The sequence below is a fragment of the Brachyhypopomus gauderio genome, unplaced genomic scaffold (genome assembly GCF_052324685.1).
Source record: "Brachyhypopomus gauderio isolate BG-103 unplaced genomic scaffold, BGAUD_0.2 sc37, whole genome shotgun sequence".
Classification (NCBI taxonomy): Eukaryota; Metazoa; Chordata; class Actinopteri; order Gymnotiformes; family Hypopomidae; genus Brachyhypopomus; species Brachyhypopomus gauderio.
Window position 1 is genome coordinate 3,774,682 of NW_027506867.1, and position 12,155 is coordinate 3,786,836.

The window sequence follows — 12,155 nt, forward strand, 5'->3', positions numbered from 1 at the left end:
TATTACTTTCACACCACATGAGAAACAAAGAGGGGAAGGCTCAGGCACCACACATGGTGTGATGGGGAGGATGCTGCAGGTGGTGTGTAGGATGCAACCGTTGCAGTGGGTGTTGGAGCTGTAATACATGCAACTGCATTCACTGCAGCTGCAGTGGAAGATGGAAACTGTGGTGTCACTGCTGGCAGTGGGCCATCTGTGACTGGGGATGGTGCAAAGTAGCTGTCATTAAAAATATATTTTTTAAAGGCCAAATTCCAGTGCCTACAAACCCTGCCTGAATATTTGATGTTGTTGCAGCCAGGGGAAGGGCACTATTCACAATGCTTGGATCATAAATGGTCATTGTCACTGACTACTTGGTTCAGGGATGGTTGTAACAAGGCGTTACAATCGTCCCAGTATCACCAGTTATGATTTTACCTCATGTGAAGGAGCCTGACTGCTAGTTAGACACAGCAAGTGCACAAACCTTATCAAAAAGGGTAATGAAGTTGCCAGAGCTCAAGGTGACGCGGTGCTGAGACGTTCTTCTGATAATAAGGACCCTGCCACACGGCCCCCAAATTAATGAGTCCAAACAAACACAAACCCCATCTTGTGTGAAGCAGGGGCGGATCTATGGGCGGGCCTTGAATCCCGTTCAACGTAATGAGAAACTGTATAACACATCTGTTGGTTATGGCTAAAAACGTGCAGAGTCCCTGCAAAAAATCATTCGACCAGAAACACTTCCATTGTGTTGTGGCAGATTTTGCAGCGTTACTGAATTTGCAGCGCGTTTCCGAAATGTAGCGCACGTGTTGTCACAATGACACCACTAAAAATAGACCAGCATAGATCCAGCAGGGCTGATATTTTACTGTATCTATGACAGTGAGTCTGAAACACCTGAACTCAATTATTACAGGTGTCCACATACTTTTGGACATAGTGTGTGTGTGTGTGTACCTTATCCAGGACCACAGCGCATGGTTTATTCATCCTGGCACTGATGAACTGTGTTGGAAAAAAGAAAATTAAAGGCTAATAACTTGATGTGTCAATTTAGTGTTTTTCAGGAAGACTGTGGGAAAGCAGGAGTAAGGAGGCCTCAGTGGCCTTGAGGAGAACAGAAGGGGCCTATTCAGTGCAGGATGTGTAGCAAGCAGTTTTTAGATAACCAGGCACACAGGCTGGGAGAAGAGGAGCAGGTGATTTTCCATGGAGAGCAGCCAGGATTGGGGAGTTATCGAAACTTAACAAATCGAAACTTATGGACAGAGAGTATGAAAGAAAGGACATCGCCCAGCACGAGAGGCTTTTCGCTTGGACACTGCTGAGATCCACTTGGGTTAGGTAGATTCCTAGGCAACTAGCACCAGTGCACTGAAGAGTTTGTACCACGTATACTTCTATTATATTGCATTCATTAATATTCTATATAAATCATTTTAAAAGAACTTTTGTTGTCAAGACTTTGCTTGGACCACTCAGTCAAAAACCAGTCGGTTCATCGGGGCGGTGTTGGGGCCCGTCTGGGTCGGAGAAGAAAATTCCCAACAACTGGAGCCCCAGCAGAAACTCTCAGACATATTTCTTCTTCTCTTCTGGGTTGAGGGGATCAGGGAGGACCAGATCAGTAACACACTACACAAACATACCAACAACCAACCAAGCTTAACACCAACCTATTAGCTTTGTAGAATTTGTAAGACAAAAGCCAACATTTTTTAACTCAATAACGTGATTAACATTTTATTTATTTAATTACAGGTATTTGCAACTTTAGCATGTTGGAATGAAGTACATTTTTGTGGCACTGATACAAGGACATAAGATTCCTGATATCTTCAGCTAGCATAAACTAGCATTAACTAGCATTAGCTAATCATGTGTCATGTGGCAAGAGTAGTCCCGGTTTTCACGTGCCTGTCCCGGGCTTTCCCGGTTTTCCCGGGCTGTCCCGGTTTTTCTTCTTTTTAATATTCGGTCCCGGCAAAAAAACTAGGTTAGTTCAAACCACGATTCAGACTGTTTCTGCACACTTTAAATCTGTTATTTCTCGCTGTGTCCATTTTAAACCCCTCCAGTAACATTTTACGTTCGCCACCCCCCCCCCCCCCCCCCCGCTCAACAACTTTTGCCAACTACTCAACAACTTACATTCACACCCCCCCCCCACTCAACAACTTGACAGTGTCCTTGTTTCTTGTCAGACCTTGGTGGCAACCCTAGGCAAGAGGAAGCTCTCAAACATTCTTGCTTTGTAAAACATTTTTTCCTCCTATGACCAAGTGTAGCAAACTCTCTCTTTTTTCCTCCTACCCTCTTTGTACTGCTCTGTGGGCATGGCTTGAGTGGGGCTCTGTGGTCGGATTTTGGAGCTTGTGGCTTCTGGCTGTGGGGTGTTGATCAGAAGTCTGGAGGGGGTAAGTCAACCATGGAAAAAAGCCAATGCCTACACCATAGGCAAAGGTGAACCTTCCTAAAACCCTTGACAGTTACACAGCACAATCAAGTGAAACTCTGGGCAAATTTCTAGCAAAAATGTCAAAACAAGTCCACAACACAAACACATTACTACTTAGGACATCTCTTTGAAATGTCAGTTACTGGATATTGTCAATAATGATCCCCCAATAATAACCCCCACTCACCTACAAATCAAATTCAACCTACAAGACCACCTCAATAAAAGAAGCACTGTTAATACAGCAGCAGCATAACACCTGATTGTAATATCAGAGGTTTAGAGGCATCCTAATTACTGAAGTCACTTCACTGTAGTGTCAGCCCTGTAGACATTAAGTCTTCAGTGCAATAGTCATGGTATAACAAATTGACAAAGACCATCATTGGAGCTACAGAAAGCTCCACCATATAACATTATGATTCACAAGACTACATGTCAGCACCATCTTATTGAAGTCCACAGGTTTTGCTAAATCATAACGTCCAACACTTGCTGGGCATCACCAGAGAAGTTTATGACAAGACTGACATTGGCACCTTGTCTGTCGCCATAGAGACAGGAAACAGTGGCAATTGAATTACCTGTTTATATTAAATTACCTGTTTGCGTCCCCATTTGGTGGGGGTGGCTGGTTGCTGTTGGGGCAGAGCCTGCTGTTGCAGGGGGACAAGGATCATGACCAGGGGCTGGGAGGGGTAGTGCATGAACTGGGGCTGGGCGGGGTATTATGCTCCAGATACAACACATGATGAGAACTGAACATTAGCGCACATGCACCAGCTTTGACACACAAACACACTTTTGCCTTCAGATGGTACTATTCACAGAAAGACACAAAGGTTTGTGGACATACCGACAGTTCCAGACACTTTCATACATAAGTAACTACACAGACAATTAGACATTCAGACAGACCGTCCCATCCAGCGCTCCATACTCCGCCCCATGCTCCGCTTTGATAGAACATATCTGCCGTGTTTAAAAATAATAACATAAAACGGTTAACTAGTGTGTCGTGAAGAACACAATTAAATAACAGCGGTTACAGGACTGACTTTGCAGATAGCTAAGCTAGCTAGCATGCTAGCCTGTTTCCACGGGCATTGAATCCCAGTCTGGTTGACGTCCCAGATAGCAAAGGAACATTGAATCAATGTTGATTTAGGGTTTTTTTGGTTGGTTTTGGTTGATGACCATAAATCAACTATAAATCAATATTGTTATTGGGTTGAAGTCTGAACTGTGATTTAACATTGAAAAGATGACATTGAATCAATATTTTGATTGGTTATGATCAACAATGCAAGGCAATTACTTGACCTATATCGTATGTAAAATGTATACACACATACGTGCACATATAAATTTATATATTATATATATATATAAAATTATATATATATATAATTTGAATTTGAGCAAGCATCACAGAAAATTAAATAAAATATGTGAAAAAATTAGGGGTGGGCATAGATTCATTTTTTTAATCTAGATTAATCTCACTGAAATCTTGAAATTAATCTAGATTAATCTATATTAAAATGGCTCATATGCGTGCTACCCAAGTAATGACTAAAAGTCCGTTTTTGAGATAGGGTTTCTTAATACAGGGGGTGCATTAGACCAGGGGCTCATCTCCTGTTTCAAAAATGCATCAATGACTGCTTGAGGAAGCTGTTCTACTTTGATACTTGAAAAAAAAAAACATGCTCAATAAAATGTAGGTTACTCGTGTTCAACGGTTTAAGCCTGCATACTGTACATTAAAAGGGGTTGATAACATGTTTATTCTAGTGATGTGTCGTTCGCAAACGATCCGGCTCTAAGAGCCGGCTCTTTGAAGTGAACGATTGGAACCGGCTCCACAATGGGAGCCGTTTTAGGATCCTATTTGGGAGCCGCTTTTTCCTTCAGTATTGCGCTTGTGCTCTGCAAGTGCCACAGTTTTTTTCCAACATCGTTTTTATTTGTCCTTCGGTGCCTCGCTGTCTCTCCCTCTCCCTCCTCTGCTTCTGCCAGTGGTAGAGAGCGGAGAGTTTATTTCCTCAGTCGGTGCCTAAGCTAAGTTTATACTACTTGGCGCATCGCGACCAGCGCGGGGGTCCGTGCGCCGAAAATGACGTAATCGCGGTGGCTCCGCCCCTGCGTGAGGACCCGAGGTCTCTCCAGCGCAATGAACAAAGCTATGTATGCCGGGTTCATACACCTTTACAATGTGGAATTCAAGCACTTTTCAATATTTCCCAGCACCTTAAACTTAAATATTTATACATATACTCGAAATTATTCGAAATAATTCGCTTTTTATTCACATCGATTCAGTCAGACAGCTATTTGTTGTAAAACAAAATACAGTTACATTTTCAAGTAGGCCTACTTTAGCCTAGGATTTAGCCTAGCCTACTTTAGCCTAGGATTTACTTTAGCACTTTTCAAACCTGGAACACAAAGCAACATTAAAATTCGTCAGGTAAATGTTCCTTCCCCTGTTTTGAGGGGTGTTTCTTTATAACTACCACATATCGTTTCGCAAAGAATATCTCCACTGCCCGCATGTCAAGCGTGTGCTCCACACATCTGACCAATCACACGCAGCTTTCAGTTAATAATGTGGTGGGAAAACACTGAAAAAAAAAGTTATCTCCACTTTTTTTGTGGAAACGGCAGGCAAGCGTTCTATTTTGGTGCTATTTTGTGATAATTTAATAATTGGTTATAATAAAAGTTTCATTTATAAAACATTGTTATGCAGCATTTCTACTCATCACAATTGCTTAACAATGTCAGTAATGAAACAAAATGTTATAAAATTAGGTTTAAGCTATTAATTAATTAATAATGTAAAAATATAGCCTATATATGGGGAGCCGTTTGGGAGCCGAAAAGAGCCGGCTCTCCACAATAAGAAGAGCCATTAGAGCCGCATCTCAAAATAGAGCCGAAAATCCCATCACTAGTTTATTCAGCTAAACATGATATTTGAAATGTAAGCCAACATTTAATACATTTAACCTCCCTTACGTAATTTGGGGGGGACTTTTTCAAAAGCCGGTTTTGGTCCTCTGCAGTTTTAACGGTTAAAAAGAAATATTTATATAGCGACGAATCTAGCGCTAGGACCATGCAGAAAACGACCGCTCCGTTCATAAAAATGAATTTTCCATGAAGCAAACCTGGCGACTTCGTGGCCAGTGATGGCTAAGTTACCTTGAGAAAGTAATCCGATTACTGATTACTCCTTTTAAAAGTAACTTAGTTACGTTACATATTACTTGATTTTAAAAGTAACTACGTTAGATTACAAGTTACTTTAGTAGTTACATTCAGCAGCAAAATAAAATTTTCCAATACTCACTTTATTGGAAGTGCATTTTAACAGTAACAATGTATTGAAGCAGGTTCGGTAACCGAGGCAGAAACTGCTTAATCCAAAAATCCCGAGGAGGGAAACTTGTGTCACTTAAAGGGCAAGACTCTCCTTACATTACGTTTGTGTAGCTGCGCGGTATTATTTGTAAATTTATTTGTAAACGTAATACAAGCGAACTGGGGTGGGTTTCCCGAAACGTTCGTAGCGCCAAGTACTTCGTAACCTCGTATGAAACGTACAAGGTTAAGAAGTACTTAGCGCTACGAACGTTTCAGGAAACCCACCCCTGTTCAGTCAGACAGCTTGTGAAACGAAATACCATTACAATTTCAAGCATTTTAAAGTAGGCGACGTTAGTCAAAATTCCAGCACTTTTCAAACGTGGAACACAGTGCAAAATTAAAATTCTTCAGGTAAATTGTTACATGGTCATGTTCCATCTCTTCTGTTTCTTGCGTTTCAATAGTTTTTGTGAAGTGTTAGCCCCGCCCTCTGTGTTAGTTTGGTTCCTAGAGTCACTCAGCTGTTTTGAGTTCTCGGCTGATTAGTATCCAGTTATATTCTCCGATGTCTAATCTCCTGGCGTGAGTCATCCTGTTCGTTACCCGTGCTTAGTCTCACCGTTTCTCCGTGGGTAGATTTCGTCTGTCTAGTCCGGTTCTGTTGTTCTTCCATTTCTGGTCGTTGAGTCGTGCTCACCTGTCGTTCCGGCTTTCTTTATCTACGCTACCAAAGTTAAGTAGTCTCTCGCTTTGATCCTTGAGGTTCTGGGGTTGTTAGGTTTGCAGAGCCGTTTATTCTCTGCGAGGTTTCTGTGTACATGTGCTAGATCGTGTTAACACGTTTAGGGTCTTTGGTTTGGTTGAGTGTTTATTACGTTTGGAGTTTAGTTTTGTATTTCTGTAATCCTGTGATTGTGTGGGTTGTTCTTTCTTTTATTTTATTCTGTGTTACTTTTGATTTGGATGTTCAGGCATTGTACCGGTGTGAGTCCCTGGATGTTTTGGTTCATGATGTGTGTGTCATTTTGTTAACGGGTTGTGTTTAGTGTTGTGTCGCTGTCTCGACCCGACTGGCCTATGTAAGGCTTTGAGTTATACTGCCTGTCTATGAAAGTAGATCTGTCTCGACACGACTGGCCTATGTAAGGCGTTGAGTTATACTGCCTGTCTGTTAACGTAGATCTGTCTCAACACGACTGGCCTATGTAAGGCTTTGAGTTATACTGCATGTCTGTTAATGTTAAAGTAAAGCTGTCTCGTGTTTAACATGCCTCGCCGTTCCCGTGCGTTAAGGGTTGGCACGATTCGCCTCCAAGAGGCTCAGAGTGTTTCTCTCAATAAATTGAGTTTTCTTCCGCATTTGCGTCCGTCTCCAAGTTGCAAAACGTTACAGAATGACTCACCTATTGAGGACGCAGCGAGTAACCTCAGTGTGGACTCTCCATTTGAGGAGGGAGGTTGTAAAGAGACTATGTTGGTTCTGAAGTAAAGCCTTCTATTGCGAGCCGTGCTGAGAGCAGACTAATGTATTCGAACCAACTTGGTGTGTTGCAGTCGGAGTTCTCGTTAGACTCGGAGGGAAAACCTGTTATTTTACCTTCAATCATGCCCTGCCCTTATGAATTTAGTGGCGAAGGAGATAATGTTGATTGTTTCATTATGCGATGTGAGCTGTATTTTCAACATTTAACTTGCCCTAAACCTCCAGATAATGTATCCGTACTCTTTATGAGATCTCTCTTACGGAGTGTAGCTCTCGAGTGGGCTGACCTTGTTTTGGCTACCAGACCAGAGGAGGCCTGGACTATTGAGGGATTTTTTCGGTTTCTTAAGTTGAGGTTTTCTAGAACCAAAGTCCTACGTAGTCCAGATGCCAATGGGATTCCTTCCATCAAACATTTGAACCCCTTAGCTACATCGGGGTTGAGATGTTCTGTAACGGGTGTACCTCCTGATTGTCGACCTCTCATAACCCATCTTTTTGACCCTATCTGTTATGTAGGGAAGAAAAAGAGAGTTAAGGAGGCCGGGCTGCCTGACTCCCAGTCTGAACCGGAGGCCGCGCTGCCTGACTCCCAGTCTGAACCGGAGGCCGCGCTGCCTGACTCCCAGTCTGAACCGGAGGCCGCGCTGCCTGACTCCCAGTCTGAACCGGAGGCCGCGCTGCCTGACTCCCAGTCTGAACCGGAGTGTCCGCTGCCTGACTCCCAGTCTGAACCGGAGTGTCCGCTGCCTGACTCCCAGTCTGTCCCGGAGTGTCCGCTGCCTGACTCCCAGTCTGTCCCGGAGTGTCCGCTGCCTGACTCCCAGTCTGTCCCGGAGTGTCCGCTGCCTGACTCCCAGTCTGTCCCGGAGTGTCCGCTGCCTGACTCCCAGTCTGTCCCGGAGTGTCCGCTGCCTGACTCCCAGTCTGTCCCGGAGTGTCCGCTGCCTGACTCCCAGTCTGTCCCGGAGTGTCCGCTGCCTGACTCCCAGTCTGTCCCGGAGTGTCCGCTGCCTGACTCCCAGTCTGTCCCGGAGTGTCCGCTGCCTGACTCCCAGTCTGTCCCGGAGTGTCCGCTGCCTGACTCCCAGTCTGTCCCGGAGTGTCCGCTGCCTGACTCCCAGTCTGTCCCGGAGTGTCCGCTGCCTGACTCCCAGTCTGTCCCGGAGTGTCCGCTGCCTGACTCCCAGTCTGTCCCGGAGTGTCCGCTGCCTGACTCCCAGTCTGTCCCGGAGTGTCCGCTGCCTGACTCCCAGTCTGTCCCGGAGTGTCCGCTGCCTGACTCCCAGTCTGTCCCGGAGGCCATTCTGCCTGACTCCCAGTCTGTCCCGGAGGCCATTCTGCCTGACTCCCAGTCTGTCCCGGAGGCCATTCTGCCTGACTCCCAGTCTGTCCCGGAGGCCATTCTGCCTGACTCCCAGTCTGTCCCGGAGGCCATTCTGCCTGACTCCCAGTCTGTCCCGGAGGCCATTCTGCCTGACACTCAGATGGAGTCGGTTCCTGTTCATCCAGCTTTCCAAGAGCCTCTATGCGGTACTTCTGTTACAAATTCGACCACAGAAGAGCCTTCTGGAAGTGTCCTTTCTATTTTTGAACTTTTAAACGGCTTTGACCGTAGGACTATGCCCTTACTCCTTGCCCCTGTTCCAGGTTATGTTTTAGTCCCAGTGCCTGTTATGATGTCTTTGCCTGTACGGGTTCCTGTTGTTCGGGAAGTGTGTAAACATTACGTTTCTGTTCCTATGTATTTGTCTATGCCTTGTGTGCTTACTTATTGGGTGCCGGTGCATATGTCTGTTGTTTTGTGTATATTGTTATCTGTTTTTGTGTGTTCATCTGGTGTTAGTTTTGTTCCTCATGGCCCCTCTTCGGGGTCTCCGTTGGGTTCCGGTTTAGCTGAGTCTGTGCCTGCCAGTCCGGTGTCCGTAGCCCTGGATCCTGTCCAGTGCCCCAGGGATCTGCGACCCTCCCGTTCTCTTGGAACAAATTCTCAGTCGGTCGGGCCCGTATCTGCGTCGGCTGGTGTCTCGGTACTGTCTTCGAGTGGTCCTGCGCTGTGGTCTTCGTGTTCTGTTAGGGATCCTTCTGGTTCATTTTGCGAGTTGTCTGGCCCACGGTCTGATTCATCGTCTGTTTCCTTTGCCCATTGTCAGTCCTCTTTTGTCCCCTCTAGGTCCGAGTTGTCCACGCCGGTTATCCCGGTGTCTAGTTCGTCTTCCCTGGCTTCTTCTGGGTTTTTGTCTGATTCTATCGGTCCCCTTTGAGGGGATTTTTGCGTGCCCCAGTGTGGCACGCTTTAGGGGGGGGTACTGTTACATGGTCATGTTCCGTCTCTTCTGTTTCTTGCGTTTCAATAGTTTTTGTGAAGTGTTAGCCCCGCCCTCTGTGTTAGTTTGGTTCCTAGAGTCACTCAGCTGTTTTGAGTTCTCGGCTGATTAGTATCCAGTTATATTCTCCGATGTCTAATCTCCTGGCGTGAGTCATCCTGTTTGTTACCCGTGCTTAGTCTCACCGTTTCTCCGTGGGTAGATTTCGTCTGTCTAGTCCGGTTCTGTTGTTCTTCCATTTCTGGGCGTTGAGTCGTGCTCACCTGTCGTTCCGGCTTTCTTTATCTACGCTACCAAAGTTAAGTAGTTCTGGGGTTGTGGGGTTGTTAGGTTTGCAGAGCGGTTTATTCTCTGCGAGGTTTCTGTGTACATGTGCTAGATCGTGTTAACACGTTTAGGGTCTTTGGTTTGGTTGAGTGTTTATTACGTTTGGAGTTTAGTTTTGTATTTCTGTAATCCTGTGATTGTGTGGGTTGTTCTTTCTTTTATTTTATTCTGTGTTACTTTTGATTTGGATGTTCAGGCGTTGTACCGGTGTGAGTCCCTGGATGTTTTGGTTTATGATGTGTGTGTCATTTTGTTAACGGGTTGTGTTTAGTGTTGTGTCGCTGTCTCGACCCGACTGGCCTATGTAAGGCTTTGAGTTATACTGCCTGTCTATGAAAGTAGATCTGTTTCGACACGACTGGCCTATGTAAGGCTTTGAGTTATACTGCCTGTCTATGAAAGTAGATCTGTCTCGACACGACTGGCCTATGTAAGGCTTTGAGTTATACTGCATGTCTGTTAAAGTACTGCTTGTCTGTTAAAGTAAAGCTGTCTCGTGTTTAACATGCCTCGCCGTTCCCGTGCGTTAAGGGTTAGCACGATTCGCCTCCAAGAGGCTCAGAGTGTTTCTCTCAATAAATTGAGTTTTCTTCCGCATTTGCGTCCGTCTCCAAGTTGCGAAACGTTACATAAATGTTCCTTCCCCTGTTTTTGAGGGGTGTTTCTTTAAACTACCACATATCGTTACGGGAGGACACTGCAAAAGATGACTTGTAAAACGCGCTCGCGCTCTCACAGGGTCGCGCGCAGCGTGCGGAGTCGAGTGCTACGGTCAGACGCAAAAGTAGAACTGAGCCAAGAAGAAAGCAAAAATATATATTTTTATTAGGGAAAATAAAAATAGTAACGCACAGTTATTTGGATAAGTAACTTTAATCTGATTACTGGACTGGAAATAGTAGCGCGTTATATTACTCGTTACCGAAAAAAGTGGTAAGATTAGAGTAACGCGTTACTAAGTAACCCGTTACTGACATCACTGTTCGTGGCTGCATCCATGTAAAAACACGTACGATTTGCTTACCCATTTTGACCCAGTTCCCAACCCAACTTTAAGAATAGATTAACGGCGATAATTTTTATATCGCCCGATAAGAGTATCAAATTAACGACCGCCGTTAACGGCCCACCACTAGAAAAAATTGTGGGGCAAAATTTTCCCCTTACTTTTCAATAAAATTTTAGAATTAAGAAGACATACTGCTATCTATTTGCATTTTGCAAGACACAGCATTTGCACATATACAAAAGCCTATTTTGCCATGTGTGTGTATATATATATATATATATATATATATATATATATATATATATATATATCTCAAAACAAATAGATTTATCTATTTGTTTTGATTATGAAGTGAATTTCTATGTCAGTATTTAGAGATATTCTCATTATTTAAGTTGTTATTTTGAGTCACTATCAAAGGTAACCATTAATTTTTTAGTGGTATAATAAATAAAATGTATTTAATAAATGCTGGTGAGTGGACCAGTCACATTAACAGCCTCTACGCATACGCCCCTCCCCTTTGGAGCTGGCTTTCTGGAATTTTCCACAGAACAGAGCAGCATGCGTCGTGACAGGTAGGTCACGGCTGTTTAGACTATAGCCTGACCCTACATAATTTTATACCTCAAATCTAACTGGAAACATGGCATATTGAGTAGTTAAGCACACAGGTGAAATGGTTCAGAGACAGGGTTGCCAACTTTTGACGTTCGCTTGGAGTGAGATTTTAACCTGGAGTCGATGGGGGGGGGGGGGGGGGGGGGGGGGGGGGTTGTGGCGAACGAAAGTTGTTGAGCGGGGGGGCGAACGAAAAATGGACACAGATTTAGTGTTATATCGCCGGTGGATGGTGCCAGAGCTAGCGAACTAGTAACGTATTGAATCATATATGTGGATCTGAGGTAAATAAACTGGTTATTTTTTTTCGGCGTGAGATATCGAAAGTGTGGCGTGAGAGCGTGTGAAAACGGTCAAATGCGTGTGTCTCACGCTCAATGCGTGAGAGTTGGCAACCCTGCAGAGAGGCAAATTCAGAGGCTAACCCTAAGCGTTCTACCACTTCACATATATTCCGACATACAACACTATTAACCTGCAAGATTACTTCACATCTAAGCAATATATAATCTGGCAATTCGCCAACCTCACAATCTCATTTGCAGTTTCTAGTAAAACGTC